General features: G+C 38.0%; 1 protein-coding gene across 1 annotated transcript in view; it reads right to left on the bottom strand.

The window, feature by feature from the left end:
• Nucleotides 1-15,905, bottom strand: part of LOC122524733 (bifunctional heparan sulfate N-deacetylase/N-sulfotransferase) — a 324,826-nt gene that overhangs the window by 298,483 nt on the left and 10,438 nt on the right. The gene's annotated exons all lie outside the window — the stretch shown is intronic.

The following is a 15,905-nucleotide window of genomic DNA, read 5'->3' on the forward strand; positions in this document are numbered from 1 at the left end:
TTTTGCCGAGTATGTACATCTATGCAAGGTACAAAGAGACACGCAAACGTAAACGCGACCATTCCAATTAGGCTCGACGTGAGCTCCATCGAACCCAACAACCTTTCCATATATTCTCTCTACATTGAAAGAATGGAGTGATCTCATACATTTTCACATTTGGAATTACCTATTTACCAATCTATCTACCTACCTACAGTTCATTTGCATGCAACCATGAGTTTCCCGTATGATTCGTAAAACACGAATCTAATAAGAAAAAAATCCTATCGCTCGGTCGGACATCGAATCGTAAAAAGGATGTTTTTCGCATCTCGATAAACATCCAATGACACAAAATTCGATATTGCCCAACTGTAAATGTACCGATCCAATACTTTACTTTACTATCAAAATCGCCATTTTCCGAAAGCAATAATAACTTATTCTAATTATACCTGACTTTTAAATGAAAACATATTTTATCGAAGCATCGTATTATCCAACGTATAAAACACGATTCATTTTAATTAAATGTATACTAATATACCGTCGATAATATTTTTCGACAGTCAATTCATTTGCCGTACGCGTACGCGTACTAGATAGAACTTCGTAGAAAATTTAGTAACAGATGGTACATTCTACATTTCCGTAGAATCAACCATTTTCGGGTTTGTAGCAGGATTTTCGATATACCCTGTGTATACAGTAAAGGAATGCAAATATTACAAGGTAACGGATATATTTGCTCGAAACTTTTTCGAAGGAACATTATTAAAACTTGGAAATATGAATATAAATAAATTGAAGAGAGAGAAAACATATAATAAAAATTGTTTCGCTAGCGCGAATTCAGTGATGGGTATGAGGAGACAGACAGATTGCATCTGAAAGAGAGAAGAAAGAGGACACAGGTTGGATGAGCACCCGCTGATATTGCGAACGCTCGAGGAAAATACCTCTTCCTCCGTTAGGTTTGCGTCAAGGGTGGGTTGGGTTAGGGTGGATGGTGAAGGATGGTGGATGTGCTTCCGAATCACGCTTCTACCCTCCCTTTCATACGTGCTTTCTCGAGCCGTAAGACTCGGCAGATACTAGAACGTTCGCCCCATGACCGTGCGCGGCTGCTTTATGACGAGCCTCCAGTCATGCAACCGAGATTATCTGCGGTGGAGAGAGCAATAGCTTAGAAAAGGAAGAGATGGACGATCCGATGGCGCCCTATTTCAAGACAACCAAAAATAACGGATCAAACGACGACTACTGATACTATATAAAATTGATGGCTCATAAATCGAAATTAAAAAATTACCATTCTAATTGAATCTTCGTGATAAAACATCAAATAAATGAATATTCGATGTTCTTTTGAATTGACTTTATAACAACATTTCTTTATAAAGAGTAAATTGTGTAATTCAAATGAACAACATTTCCCTGCGATACGTTTTTAATAATAATTATCAATCTCGTGTATCATTATATATATATTATAATCGTAAGAGGACTGGACGTAATAACATTCGTGATTTTAACCAACATTTGTCGTTTACTAAAAACCAATGGAAATTGAGTATACGTATCTGTAATAGTTGAAATACTCTTGACAATACTTTATCGGCAGCTTAATTAACGCTTCGATTCGCTTCATGATTAACGCTGACGTAGCGATATGTTTGCTAAAATAATTAAACAAGCATGTTTCTATATACTTTATATATATATATATAATACTCGTTGGAACGAATTTTAGCACTGTAGAGTGCGGAGGTATATCATTTCGTTTCATTTTCAGCCCGCATTTCTACACACGTATATGTATATATAAACATTGCACACATATCACGTTTAATACCAACATTCTACGTATTATCAAAGGTTTTTACGTTCCGGTAGTATAGAACGCAGCGGCAGAGAAGAGAGAAGAGAAAACGTTCTGTTACTGAAACGAAGGATTACGGGTGTAACTGAAAGTTCTGTTAACGACGAACTATTAAAATGGGGTGGTTGATTAAAGCGGAAAGAAGATTCTAACGGGCTGGGTAATGGGAAATAAAAATAATCGTAGATTTAATCTTGACAAGGTATTCGTTTTACTTGTAAATAAAGCTATCATTGTCAGATCGAATATCGCATGATTACAATTGAACACCAGTGCAATTGCATTTGTAAGTATATGTGTATAATATACTTGTTCATATACAGTGAGAAGCGAACGTACTTAGAATCGTAGATATGCTCGTTCGAGCCATAGGCATTATCAGAGACGTTGTCAAGCCAACCAAAGTGAGACTATATATGCGTTGCATCAATCAGACGGTTCTCGGTTCCATGCTACCAACACAAATGTTGATAATCACCTCGCCTTGAGTAATTACAACGGATGGAACGTCACGTTCTCGCTTTATCGGACCTTGCATTGTGGTTACCAATGTCGTAAACCGAACGTTCGTCTAGGCTCGACATAATGTCTATCGGTATCGTTAGCTTGTCGATCTTCCCTAAGAATCTTTGAGTTACGTTACAGTGTTCTATCTTCGTACAAATTTCCCGAAATATCAAACGCATGCATATAGATAAATTCTAGACGTAAATTGTAGAAGATTCAAGTTTATAGCATTTGAGGTGGCTGAAATTTTTGAAAGATCGCAAATGGTCTTTAAAAAAATAAGACTTCATTTAAAATTATAAAGTTTACGAGGAAGCGTAAATACGAGAACAATAGGACCAAATTACTAACGTTTAACAGTGTAATTCAGTGTCGGCAAGAACGAGATCGTCCCAACGCTATAGTCGTTTCAACGGCATCGCAATTACGATAGTTTCCTGAAGTCATTGACATAATTCTTGATTTATCCTTAGGTTTACTCGTAAAAAGGGCTACGATTATTTTTGCCTGTTAAATAAAAATCATAATGCACGCTTTTTTCATTCACTTTAAGCTCCTGTTCGCTGATGTTTGTTGACTTGTTATTATTATCATTAACATTATACTTACTTTCCTGGTAACCCCATTCCCAACCCTCGACATTTCCTATCACCACTAACACTACGATCTTCGGTGTGGAGCTTATCTTCTGTGTATATTTAGAAGATTAACGTCCCTTATCTTGTATACTTTCCAAGGAATAGTTTCATTTAACAGGTACCACACCAAGACGTAGTTGCATCAATGGACGAGATGCGCTTAGGGATGTGTGTTTCTGGCCCCTTACAAGGCACTTTCTTGGCCCGGCTAAGGAGAAAGATAGAGGGAGAAAGAGAAGGAACGCGTGGAAAGGAATGAGGAAGAGAGGGGAAGTGGGCGAAGAGGGCATCTACAAGAGAGTCGAGGGTAAATGGTCTCCATTGTACTTTTAAACGGCACCGCTGCCGTCAGCCTCTACAGAGTTGGGTTGCCGGTGGTTCAAACCACCTTTCTCATCCCTCTCCTTCCACTTTCCTTCCACTCTCCTTTTCTACTCTCACACCGAGCTTTTCCTCGTCCGTCGCCGCCGCCGCTGCCGCCGTTGCCGCCCATCCAGTCCTTCGCGATTATTCAGCGATGACAAACGACTGTCCCATCCTGGCGGGGGGCAGGGGGTGGGGTTGCTTGCATCCACTTCCAACCTCCGACGACCTCACAACCCCTCCTCTCGCCATTAACGACTTTAACTCACAAATCACTACCACCATTTCATTTTCGCCCTCTTCCTCTACCTCTCCCCCTACCTCTCTTTCGTAGTCTTGCCTCTTTCTCTCTCGCGATTTTATCCTTATTTTTAATCCTTGCCCTTCTCTCACCATCTTTTCTTAGTCCCTCTCTCCTTTTATACCAATCTTACTCCGCAGAAGACAAATTGGTGTAGGAAGTAGCGAATCATGACAATAAGAGGGAAACGAAGGGGTAGCAAAAACACGGGGAAAGAACCCCAATAGGCATTGAGTATTACAGTAAAGCACCCCCGTTTATTCGGTTATACAGAGAATAGAAGTTATCGATTATTAACTTTTCCCCTTTTTCTGATTATGTTAACGTAGCAATAGAATTTTGATGATCGCCATTTAAGTATCATGTATCTTAAAAGTATACTTTACCAAAATGAAAGTGTAAAAAATATGACAAGACAAAAATGCTGGAATATCGATCAATATCGAATAAACTCGTTACGATATAAGTAGAAGCTAAAGGAGATACGGCATCTAATTAAAAAACTAATTACTCCTTGTTAGTTACTATACAAAGATAATTCTTCGATGGTATTGGACAACTCCAAGCAATATTGATCAATATTGAACTTCGATTGGGAAATAAGTTACCTTCGCTCTCTTTGTATTCCTCTCTCTCTCTCTCTCTCTCTAGCTCTCAGGATTGTATTTTCATGCTGGGCGAATAGGTGAACGCTCTTAGTAGTATAGGCGTCTATCCAACATAGATTCCGCAAGGGAGATACGCCAAGGGTGTGCCTACTTAATTGCAGCGTTTGATCGTGGCATTGGCTTGGCAAACTCACCGTCCTACACTTTACGATGCTTACATCGACGTAGTTTCTCTCATACTCTCTCTCTCTCTCTCTCTCTCTCTCTCTCTCTCTCTCTCTCTCTCTCTCTCTCTCTCTCTCTCTCTCTCTCAGTTACTCTCTCTCTCTTTCTCTGTAACTATGGCTCTGCTGCCACTGGTCAGTTCGCTATAAACTAACATCGCCTGCAATGGCTTGGCTTCGGACACGCAGGGGTGCTTATGAATTCCGGTTGGTGGTAATTGGCGAGTTATCTTACAGCAAAGGGCCCGCTTTAGATCACGCATAAATGTTATCGACCAACCTTATAACCTAGCTCCTGCGTTTGTTTTATGGGTCCTTCTCGATGCTCAGATTGTCCGCAACAAAGGGACAATTTTACCATGCTAACATCGGTCCTCGATATCACGGTATCATAATTTTCATAACTTCTAATCGATACTTTGATTAAAAAATAAAAGAGATGTAGTTATAAATAAAGAAAGAGGTAATATTACGTACGAAATAATGGATCGTTAACATCGATTTTTGATAATATTTTTCATACATAATCGGTAATAAATTTTCAAATGTTTCAATCTAGTGCATGGGAAAACTTAAGGGTTATTCGAGTTATATCTGGTTTCCGTGTTTGATCAGAATAATTTAGGATTTAATGGTAAGATATGACTTGGAAACGTGAGAAATTGGCAACTGTTAATTCATACTAAATGATAAGAGAAAGAGTAATGGGTACTGTTATTTCCATCCTTGCTATATTTGTGAAATAACATATGTACTTAAGTATATCTTATTGAGGTTGAACGAATAGACGAATCGATAGATGAAATTGGGTAAAGCTTGAAAAGAAAGGACGATAACCGTCTACGGTGTCTGGCTTTCGTTTCTTTCTTTTATTGTTAGTTTCGTGAGTGCATTGGGATAGTATTCGTGGATGTTATCTAGAGGTTGGATGTATATAGGTTAGAAAATCCGACAGTGTCACGAAACCTAAAGAACATAAAAAAGTAAGAGAAAGAGAGAAAGAAAGAAGAGGAGAAGAGGGAGTCAAAAATGGTTACAATTCTTTTATCCATTGGACGGTACTTTCTATCTCGTCATAGATCGATTCGAAGATTTACTGGAAAGATCGTGGATCAATATAGTCAGTGAGGAGTCTAGAAATCCACGAAGGTTACATTTTCCTCGCGAATAAAGTAGACGGAAATAGCATGATAGCTGACAGGTCATCGTATACCTTCTATCTATCCGTTCTTTTAAAGATGATAGATAAATTTTGTGACGTTCCATTCGAACGTCCAAACATACGACCAAATGGTTATTTGTCAAATAAAGAAAAAAGGGATGGTAAAAATAGTCTATAAAGAATATAGAAAAGACAAAAAAAAAATAGTCATTCTAAAATTTCTTGATGGATAGGTTTTGATATTCTCATTCTCTCTTCTTGAAATATTTGTTTCTCTTTTTTTTATCTTTATCTTTTTTTTTTCGTTTTCCTTTGTAACGCCACTGCCTACCCTCGAGCGGATATCATATCTCAAAATTAGCATTCGACAAAAAAAAAGGGGAATGACAGGTTCGACATAACTTAGTATAGTTTAGTATACACGTACACGCATACATAGCGATTTGCTTTTTACAAGAAACTTCGAGTGTGTTCAGGTGCGTCGTAACAGAGACACGGTGGCAAAGTGACAAATTACTCGAGTTTATCCTTAACCGCCCACTTTTAAAAGGATCGTACACGGGTCTGTAGACGAAGAGACAGCTCGTAGCCGCAGAATCAAGGGGGAGGCCTTGAATGCCAAGACTGGAAGAACCCCACGGCATTCCATTTTCGTTCATCCATCATGAAACTACGGTGACAATGCTTACAACGTCCTTCCGTCTCTCAAAGAGGATCTCGTATCAAACTTCTAAGGGTCATTTTGTCGTCTCACACCAAACAGTCTATCTAAACCATTTAGAAAGCTTTTGCCTTTCGTCCTTTCGTCACTATCATCATCATCATCATCATCATCATCATCATCATCTCCTTCTTCTTTTTCTTCTTTTTCTTTCTTTACATACTTTCCTTCCTTATCTTCTTATTCTTTTTACGACATCGAGGACGAACTATGAGCAAGAAAAAAAAACACGGGGAAGGGAGGGGGAAAAAATTATTCCGCGGTTTTTCCTACAACCCTGCTGATCCTAGCACCGGGGCGTATTTTTCGAACAGCTGAGCTCGAACGCGAAGGAAAAACATCGACGCGGATCATAAATCTGACATCCTGGACCATCTATTACTTACGGATCAACGACTGCGTACGCAGAGCTCGATTTAGATCGTGTTTGATGTTCAAGAGAGATCAGCGTAGTTATGAGGGAAAGATGAGGAGGAGGAGGAGAAGAAGGAAGAGAATGCTGGTTGTTGGGCAGGAGGAAGGAGACAAATGAATGCTTTAAGACAAAGCTTCGTGAGGCGCGATCAATTATCAAAGATTTTATACCGCACTTTTAATACGACCGTACATAAATCACTGGTTAGCTCGCTTGAAAACACATATATATATATAAAGATATACATATACATGTATACCTATATACATGTATATAACCATAACATGCAGTATGTTTCCCTACAGTGATATATCGTTGAAACCTTATTTTCATCATACGCGCATCTCTCTCTCTCTCTCTCTCTCTCTCTCTCTCTCTTTTTCTCCCAAGCATTTCACCGTATTCGATCTGCATATTATTTGCGTTCATTTAATATTTAAATATGTAAATCCTCGGAGTACGATAACTCTATCGAATCTTGGGAAAATCTAAAACGTTCTGGGTGGCGGAATATTTGTTGGAATGTAGTATAGTCTAACGATAGAGAATTCTCCTATCTATCTATCTATCTATCTATCTATTTATCTATCCTAGATAGATTTTTCTACACCGGTACCATTATCTTTATCGCATACCTATATATATATATATATATACACCATATATCCCTTACGTTAACGTCAATAAAATAACGTCGTGAGATTCTACTAGGAGAAAATTGTCCTAACGTCAATGGAGATCTGCAAAAGAAGACAAGAAGAAAGGTCGAAGGATGGAAAGGCTCTCGTTTCCCTCTCGAATGTCGTTCCTTCGTACGTAAGTTAGAAAGAAAACTACGATCGATCTATCGTTTCCTTCTTCCTTTTCGCAAAGGAAGGCGACAGTCACGAAGTCTAATACCTACCACGAAGGGCTTGCCGAACGAAAAGGCAGAAGTTTAGCAATGTTCTCACCGAGGCGTCACGTGCAGTCGTTTACGCTGACGCGAAACCGAAGGAAAACTTTCAACATGAGCTTCCCTACGACGATCGTTCTTTGAGTTGTCGCCATGCTTATCGGTGTAACGGGATAAGAAAGAAACGAGCATCTTTTTCGTCTTTTTGGGCCTTATAACTTACACGAGAAAAGATGATCCATCATACGAAAACGATCAGAAAAATTAAATATTCCCTTTCCCTCTTCTTCCACTTCTTTTACTTTCTCCCTTTTTTTTTTGTTTAATCGAGGACAATTCTGCTGTTGAATCATTAACGCACCTAAGTCGAGTCTTTGCTTTAATAAATACAACGATCGTGCGAGTGGCATTGTGAGTCACTACCCTTGAAGTAGTCAATCCAGAACCCTTGCATCTGTACGGGCAATTGTCCTTTCGCGTACCTCTCGAATACGCTCTAACAAACCCAAGCACGCGACTCTCCCTTCTCTTCTCTTCTCTTCTTTCACTTTTCTTCTCTCTCGTCGAAAAAGTCTCCTTCTTTTTTTTTCTCTTTTTTTTGGGTTCCAACGAGTCCTGGCAGGCGCCTTTCGAGCACTCGAGATTAATTACGGGGTATCGAAGTAATCGAGGTTCACCCGATAAGAGAAAAGAGAGCTAGAGAAGCACAATCAGAGCCAGAGAGAGATAGAGAGAGGGAGAGAAAGAGAGAGAGAGAGAGACAAACAGAGACACACATAGGGAGTCGAAGGCGAAGTGGAAAGAAGAGTGGAAAGAGGAAGGACGAGCATCGAAAGGGGTTGGTTCTATTGTCTTCTGACCCCCGTGGCACCGAGCCCGTGCACCAACCAACCGACCATTCGTTCCTAACGAGTTGGCAACGTTATCGGTTAGAACGGACAGTGGCACGGCGTGTCCACTGAGACGTTAACAACGATACCCACCCACTTGTAACACCCACTACCAAGAGAAGACCATCCTGTCGCACAATCACACATGTCTACGCGCGTATACTCATCTCTTTCTCTCTTTCTTTCTTTCATTTTTTTCTTTTTTCCTTTCCCTTTTTCTTTCAGATTTCTCTATATGTGTGTATTGGTATATATGTCTTTATATAATACGAGAGATATAATGTCCAATGAACGACCGCGGGCTTGGCCAGGCAGTTGGGTCGTCGGTCCACTCGAACGATTTTCAAGCTGGTTGCAACAGACCACCTTCTTTACCACCCCCTCGCCCTTCCTCCCACTCCCACTCTGTGCGACGTACTGTATCGGTTTAACTCGGAAAGCCAACTCTAGGGACGACCTCCGTTTTCCCTTCTACTTTTTCTTATCTCTTATTCTCCGCCCCTTTTTATATTTGTTCTCTCCCTCTTTCTCTTTGTGTACACATTTTTTTATTTAATAAGTATCAAAATATATATATATATATTCAATTTGTCTTACCGTATATCCGATAAACTGCTGTATTCTTCGAAGGAAAATATGATTAATATTATAGACATTTAATTTTGTTTTCTTTTTAAGTAATAATTTATCATTTGTTGTGTTTTTCATGTATGAATTCAAATAGGATAGAGAATTCAGCGGATTCGCAGTAGAAATTACGAGACAAGAGTAACGACTCGCGGTTATCTCAATGTTGGTCCATCGTGTACAGGCGCGCGGTAAGCGTAAATACGGGCGACACGTTGTTAAGCCCATTTATGCTGAAAAATTTGGAAGGGTGAGGAGGAGAAAGAGAGAAAGAGAGAGAGAGAGAAAGAAAGAGAAGAAGAGAGAGAGAGATTTCGTTTTGTTTCGCGCATAGCTTGCGGCTTGTTCCACGTTTCAGCGTATCCGAGCTGTTTACGAGATCGTTCGTATGTTTCCACGAGAAGGTGGGTAAGAATTCTATGCGTACGAGCTTGGAATTATATACATGCATTTATTTGTATGTATGGTATGTATACATCTTGAATATTTGTTAAGAATGAAAATTTATATTACTGTTTTTTCACAACCATTTTAAAGTGCTCAGGGAAATCGTGGAATTTAATAAAGAGTTTCTCGCACGAATGGACTAGTGTAAGTACTCGTATCGTACATGTGTAGTCGTAGTATCCATCTATCTATCTTTTCTATCTATCTATTTTTCGTGAAAGCATCGATTGTAATTTCGTATCTGAAAAAGTATCAGCGTTCATTCCAGAAACTCGCTTATTTCTGTACTTTATTGCGCTTCATACTCTCTCCCTCTCTCCCAAGAGAGAGAGAGAGAGAGATCTAACATCCAACTGCGAACGAATTCGAACTGTATTTTACGAGTGCTCTAAACTATCGAGAAATTTTTTCCTTACGGGAAATGCTTTGTACGAGGAAAATCCTTTTACTCTGACTACCCCTTCGCGTCGTCTTCAATACCTCTCACAAAATCTCGCGGCAGGCGATTCAACATTTTTCTCAAACTTTTTCATTTCCGATTCTTTACTGTCTAATCTATTTAAAAATGTTTTGTAAATAAAAAAATAAAAAAAAAATTAAGAGAAAGAAAGAAAAAATATGCGGAAGGAACTCCGAGCAATATTTAAAAATCGTCGCAGAGAATGTGGAGATTAGTAGGTTTAAAAGGAAACATGAACCAATGAAAAAAAAAATAACAAGCGCAAAAACGTATTTTTTTCACGGCAATCATTATTCACGAAAGCCCTTGATTGTATTACATTCGTACTACGCATACTTGAAAACCGATCTATGTGGACATGATCGACGATTCGATAACATCTCGGATTTCTTCGATTACACGAAGCCAGACACGCGTGAATATCCAATGCCTACTGTTACATATATACATACCAGTACCTATACCTATATCCTTTTCCCCTATTACATGGACTCACCAAGCCAGAAATCAATCGAGCCGAGGAAAATTTGAATATGCAGACCTTTTCCTGATCTTCTCGTGATCTACCCTTTCGATATCACGCGATGATAGCATATAGCTCTTATCTATGAGACATCTATACATATATACGTGTATACTATATTCGTACATTCGAATTGATATAAGGTAGAATGAGGCCTCCAACTATCAAATAATCTCTCCTTTTATCATCGTCATTCGGTGCTAATACTTTCGAGACTGAAAATCCCACGATTGACAGACGAAGATTGAAGAACGTGACGTAAGGTAAGACATGATAAGACGACGGAGACGACGAGGATGAAGATGAGGTAGATGTTTAACGTGACATCGGGATAGAAAACGTAAGAAATAAGAAAGAAAACCAGTGAAGGGCTCACAGATTAAAAGGATGCTTAGATACGACCACGAAAGTTATCCCCCTGGTTAGATAAAAGGATTCCCTCTTTCTTTTTCTTCTATTTACTTTCTCCAATACCTACTCTTCCATCTTTTTCTCCCCTGTTCTCTCCAACCGGTAAGAGCTGGCCTAAAGCCAAAGAAGAGGCAATATTGTAGCACCAGGCAACCCGGGGAATCTTGTGACGCCGACCTGCTGGCATTTTACCTATGTAAGTCACCAAACCCAAGTATGCAATACCTTACACATGTACACGTATGTGGTTAGACGTACACAGATACGAGAATAATATTTGCAGGGTGTTCCACCAACTATTAGCACCTAAATATTTTCGTTATTTGTTATAATATAGAAATATGTTATATACAAAATTTATAAAATTTTTTGCTTGGGTAGAGATGTACAGAAGTTCTTAGGGTAACCTCTTGATTTTTTTAAATGGATTCATACGTTTTTCTTTTCTATAGCGAACAACGACGTATTGTGATGTCCTGCCACGATTTTCTATACAAAATTTTTCGCAGTAGTATACAGAGTGAGTGACGGAAGGTGACATTTCAAAATAACTCATAAAATATGCATTGTATGAAAAAATGTTTCCTGCATAGTTCAACTAAATTAGGGGACAAATGTAATGGTAAACAAAACTTTTTGTTAAGATCATTTTTTTTATGAAACATCAAGGTCATCGTTATTTTTTTAAATGAAATGCTTAATTTTTTTCTAGATTCTGATAAAGCATCAAATTCTGCATAAAAAACTATTATACTATGTAGGACCTAAAATGAATAATTACTGAGATATTCACAAATAAGTTATTCGGAATTACATTTCCAATTAAACGAGTCTGTAATCACGATTTCGTTCACAATTAATTAAAAAATCGCGGAGATGTAAATTTAAAAAATATGCACTATTAAAATAGAGAGAATCCTCACTGGATGCGTGAAACAGATTATCAACACCGATGGAGTTTGAATGTCCCGTGTGGCATAATTGGTTACCAAATTGTTGGACCTTACTTCATTAATGATTCGTTAACAGGTTGAAAATACTCAACTTTTTTGTCTGAAACGCTTAAAAATTTATTAGAGGAAGTGCCGCAACAAAAACGTTTGTCAATATAGTATTTTTAATGAATGTACGGCAATAACTGCAGAAACGCTTGAAAACGTCACACGTTCTTTGATAAGAAGATTATCAGTTATTATTCATTTTCGGGTCTACATAGTATGATAGTTTTTTATGCCGAATTTAATGCTTTATCAGAATCTAGAAAAAAAAATTATGCATTTTATTTAAAAAAATAACGATGACCTTGGTATCTCATAAAAAAATGACCTCAACAAAAAGTTTTGTTTAACATTACATTTGCCCCATAATTTAGTTGAACTATGCAAGAAACATTTTTTCATACAATGTATGTAGGATTGGGTTCAATGTAGATGTGTGTAATTAACATAAACCGAGGTTAATTCTACTTATAAAAAATTTAATATAGAATAGATAGAAAAAGCGTTACAAAAATGTCTCACGATCCTTAGTTAACGTAATGTGATACAATCTGATTCAACTTGGGTTTATAATCGACCGATATACGTCACCACACACACCACGTCAAAGCCCTCCAAAAAACTCTCTACCGATCTTTTCCGCCGCTAATTTATATTTCACCTCCCTCCCACATTCTTATTTTCTTTCTAGAAACTTCTCGACCATTCCCGATCGCTAGACCTCCGAATCCTTTCTCCTTCCCTCTGGTTCGGGAATGCTCCAGAAGCTTCGGCACGATCATACGCAATTAGCGGTAAGCTAATACCAGCTTATAGATCTTATAAACAAAACATACTTGAAAAAAAGCGATCCCCTTCATCTTACACATGCTTTCATACCCATACTCATTCGAACGTAAACGCACTTTTTCTTCTCATCGATCGTCGGCTGTTTATCTTATGTTATTTTCATTTGTTCCTTATCATTCGCTCACGGCACTTTGTTCTTGGGCCACCCGTACCACTCCTACATGTATATTTTACGAGTTATTTTAAAACGTCACGTTCCGTGACTCACCCTGTATATAAAACCCAATCGATTATTTTACGAAGCATTGACGTGTTATAGCGGACACTCCTCCCTACCTTCCCCTCGACGGTCACTTACACTCGAATTGAAACGCATAACATAAGCATAATATAAGCTAAGAGAACCGAGCTCTCTTTCTTTTTAGGTTTATTATTTAATCTAAAGGACCAGATGATAAACATTTTGCATTTTTCGTATCGTTCACAAAAAAATGTTCATATAACCTTAAATAAACATCCTGGAGATCTCTTCTTAACAGACGTTCTCGAAAATATAAACTATCGAAGGATCAGTTCTTCTATCCATAGGCGCAGACTCATAAAAATTCGTAGATCTGAAAGTCGTCTGGACTTCACCACCTAAAAGTATAGTCTACTCTTTGTTAACTTCCTAAACCAATGAGGCTTGTGGGCGTCAATGTAATCACCCGATAAAAAACTAATGGTAAGTTGTATATCTTACAAATTGATGGACGTATATGCAACGAAGTAACTGGTCTAGGAAGCGGAAGCATGAAAAAGTCTGGAAGGAGGATCGGGCAGCAAAGCGAGAAACTTCTAATTTTTCTGTTAAATCCGGTATTTCTGTTTTAGTCAATAAGTCTGTATTCTGTATTCTCTAAAATCAGTGAATCATTCAATAAGACTGATCGATAACGTAAAGGAATAAATATTGAAGATAAATGAATTCGAAATTTAGTAAAATACAGTTATTATCCGTGACTAGAATTATTTTATTGTTGTTGATCGAAGTAATGAAAGAGACCTACCCCACCAGCTACGGAAGAAGGTAAAGATCTTACTTTAATACTTAATCATCCGCCTTTACTGTAATAAAATTTCAATCAAATTTCTATTTTAACTACTTTTTTCCCCCACCAGCTTATCACATCCAAATCTCATCACTCGCCAACACACTCACAATTCTTTATATTACTCCCTGGTAAAGGCTTTGCAGCTTGATCAAAAATTGACTACACTCTTTAATATGTCACAGGACGTAACAGTTGAAATCACGGTTAAGTACATCAGCAGAAATAAAGCTTTAGTAGCAAAATGACCGATACCCAGCAACGACCTTTCATCTCACGAAAGACATTGGGAAACTTGAGAATTTCTGCGAGAACCATAGACACCAGAGCAGTGCCAAATGAGACCCGAATTTACCTTAGCCGTTGCCACTATGTGCGAACCGAATCAGGCCCCCGCCGATGAGACGCCGTTGGATGTTTAGGCGTACTTGTGACGATAACGTTATCACGGCAGAAATATTAGGAGTGTACATATTAAAAGACGAAGGAGTGCGAAAGATAAAATAACCTATGGACTGCATGTATGCGGAGGGGCAGTAGGCAGGCGACTATGGAATCGAGTGAGTATGTGTGCAGCGAAATAACCATCTGTGTGTATGACAAAAGATATGCAGAGTCAGCAAGGAAAGCTTGACCTGATTAATGTCAAGAAGTGGGACCTAAGTCATCCCCACCAGAAATACAATTGGCTTATATAAGCAGAACGATATTGGGCCTCGCTATAGTTTTTATCGTGCTGCTAATTGCTAACTATTTTTGTTTTGATTAGGTTTCTTAATTGGACTGTTCTAATTGCACTGAGCATCGACTTTTGGCTCTTCAACTTAAACTCTTTCGATTTACACATAATCAACGAGGTTATATCCACGTTAGTTAGTCCAAGCTTCCCTAACCGTCGATTTTTCCGATTCGCAGAGTCACGAACGAGTGTGAGCAACTGTGCACGTGAAAAAGGTTTTCCGTTTTCTGCTCTAAGTAAAATATTTCATTAAAAGAATTGAGAACCACAGCTCCGGTGAATAACTTTCGTAATTATTTATACATCCTGCATCATTTTCCACTCCTACCTCCTCTATAACCGCTCGCATTACAATCGATTCGTAATTTGCCATTCTTTTGTCGTTATTTTACCTTCGAAAAAGCAAACCTGCCTGGTCCTGGCTAAACTTGGTGAATGCAGAGTAACCAAAACAGGCTTAGCACAAAACTTTAAACCTCTCGTCTTTTGGGACGTAACATTATGATTCAAAGTCATACAAGATCATCCAAGGCAGCATTGTATCAATGCTAATGGCCATAATTTCGAACATTTACTGTAAATTGAAGCCTCAATAATAATAGAAATTTGAAAGCTATATTTATTATTTATCTTGTAATATTGACCTTGGATGACTTTGAGTCAAAGGTCTTCGTACTCTGCTTATGACCCACTATCAGGCAATAGAAAAAAAAACATATGAATCCATTTAAAAAAATCAAGGTGATCTTAAGAACTTCTGTACGCCTCCACCTACGTAAAAAATATTAACACTACCTTATGTACCTTTTCATGCCGTATAAGTTTTGTATATAATATTTTTCTATATAAAAACAAATAACAGAAATATTTAGGTACTAATAGTTGGTGGACCACACTGTATATAATATAAATATATATTACGTCGGGGCAAAATTAATACAAAACTGAAAAAAACTTTTGTTATATTTTCCAATTTGTTCAAAATTTCCACTATTGAAAACCCTTGAACCATTTTTGTATACGCGTATCAATACTGCATCATGTCCATAAGAATCATACATTTTTTTACCAGCTGAGTCGCATTCTTCTCCATTTCTGTAATCAAGTTTCAAAAAGTATCGAATTCTTTCTCTATTTTCATTCATTTACAAGACCCAATAACTTTTGTTCGAATAAACAAATATCGCAAATTCTTTCGTAATTACTCTACGATATGTTAGATTTCAAATACA

Source organism: Polistes fuscatus, unplaced genomic scaffold (assembly GCF_010416935.1).
Source record: "Polistes fuscatus isolate 324 unplaced genomic scaffold, CU_Pfus_HIC Scaffold8, whole genome shotgun sequence".
Lineage (NCBI taxonomy): Eukaryota > Metazoa > Arthropoda > Insecta > Hymenoptera > Vespidae > Polistes > Polistes fuscatus.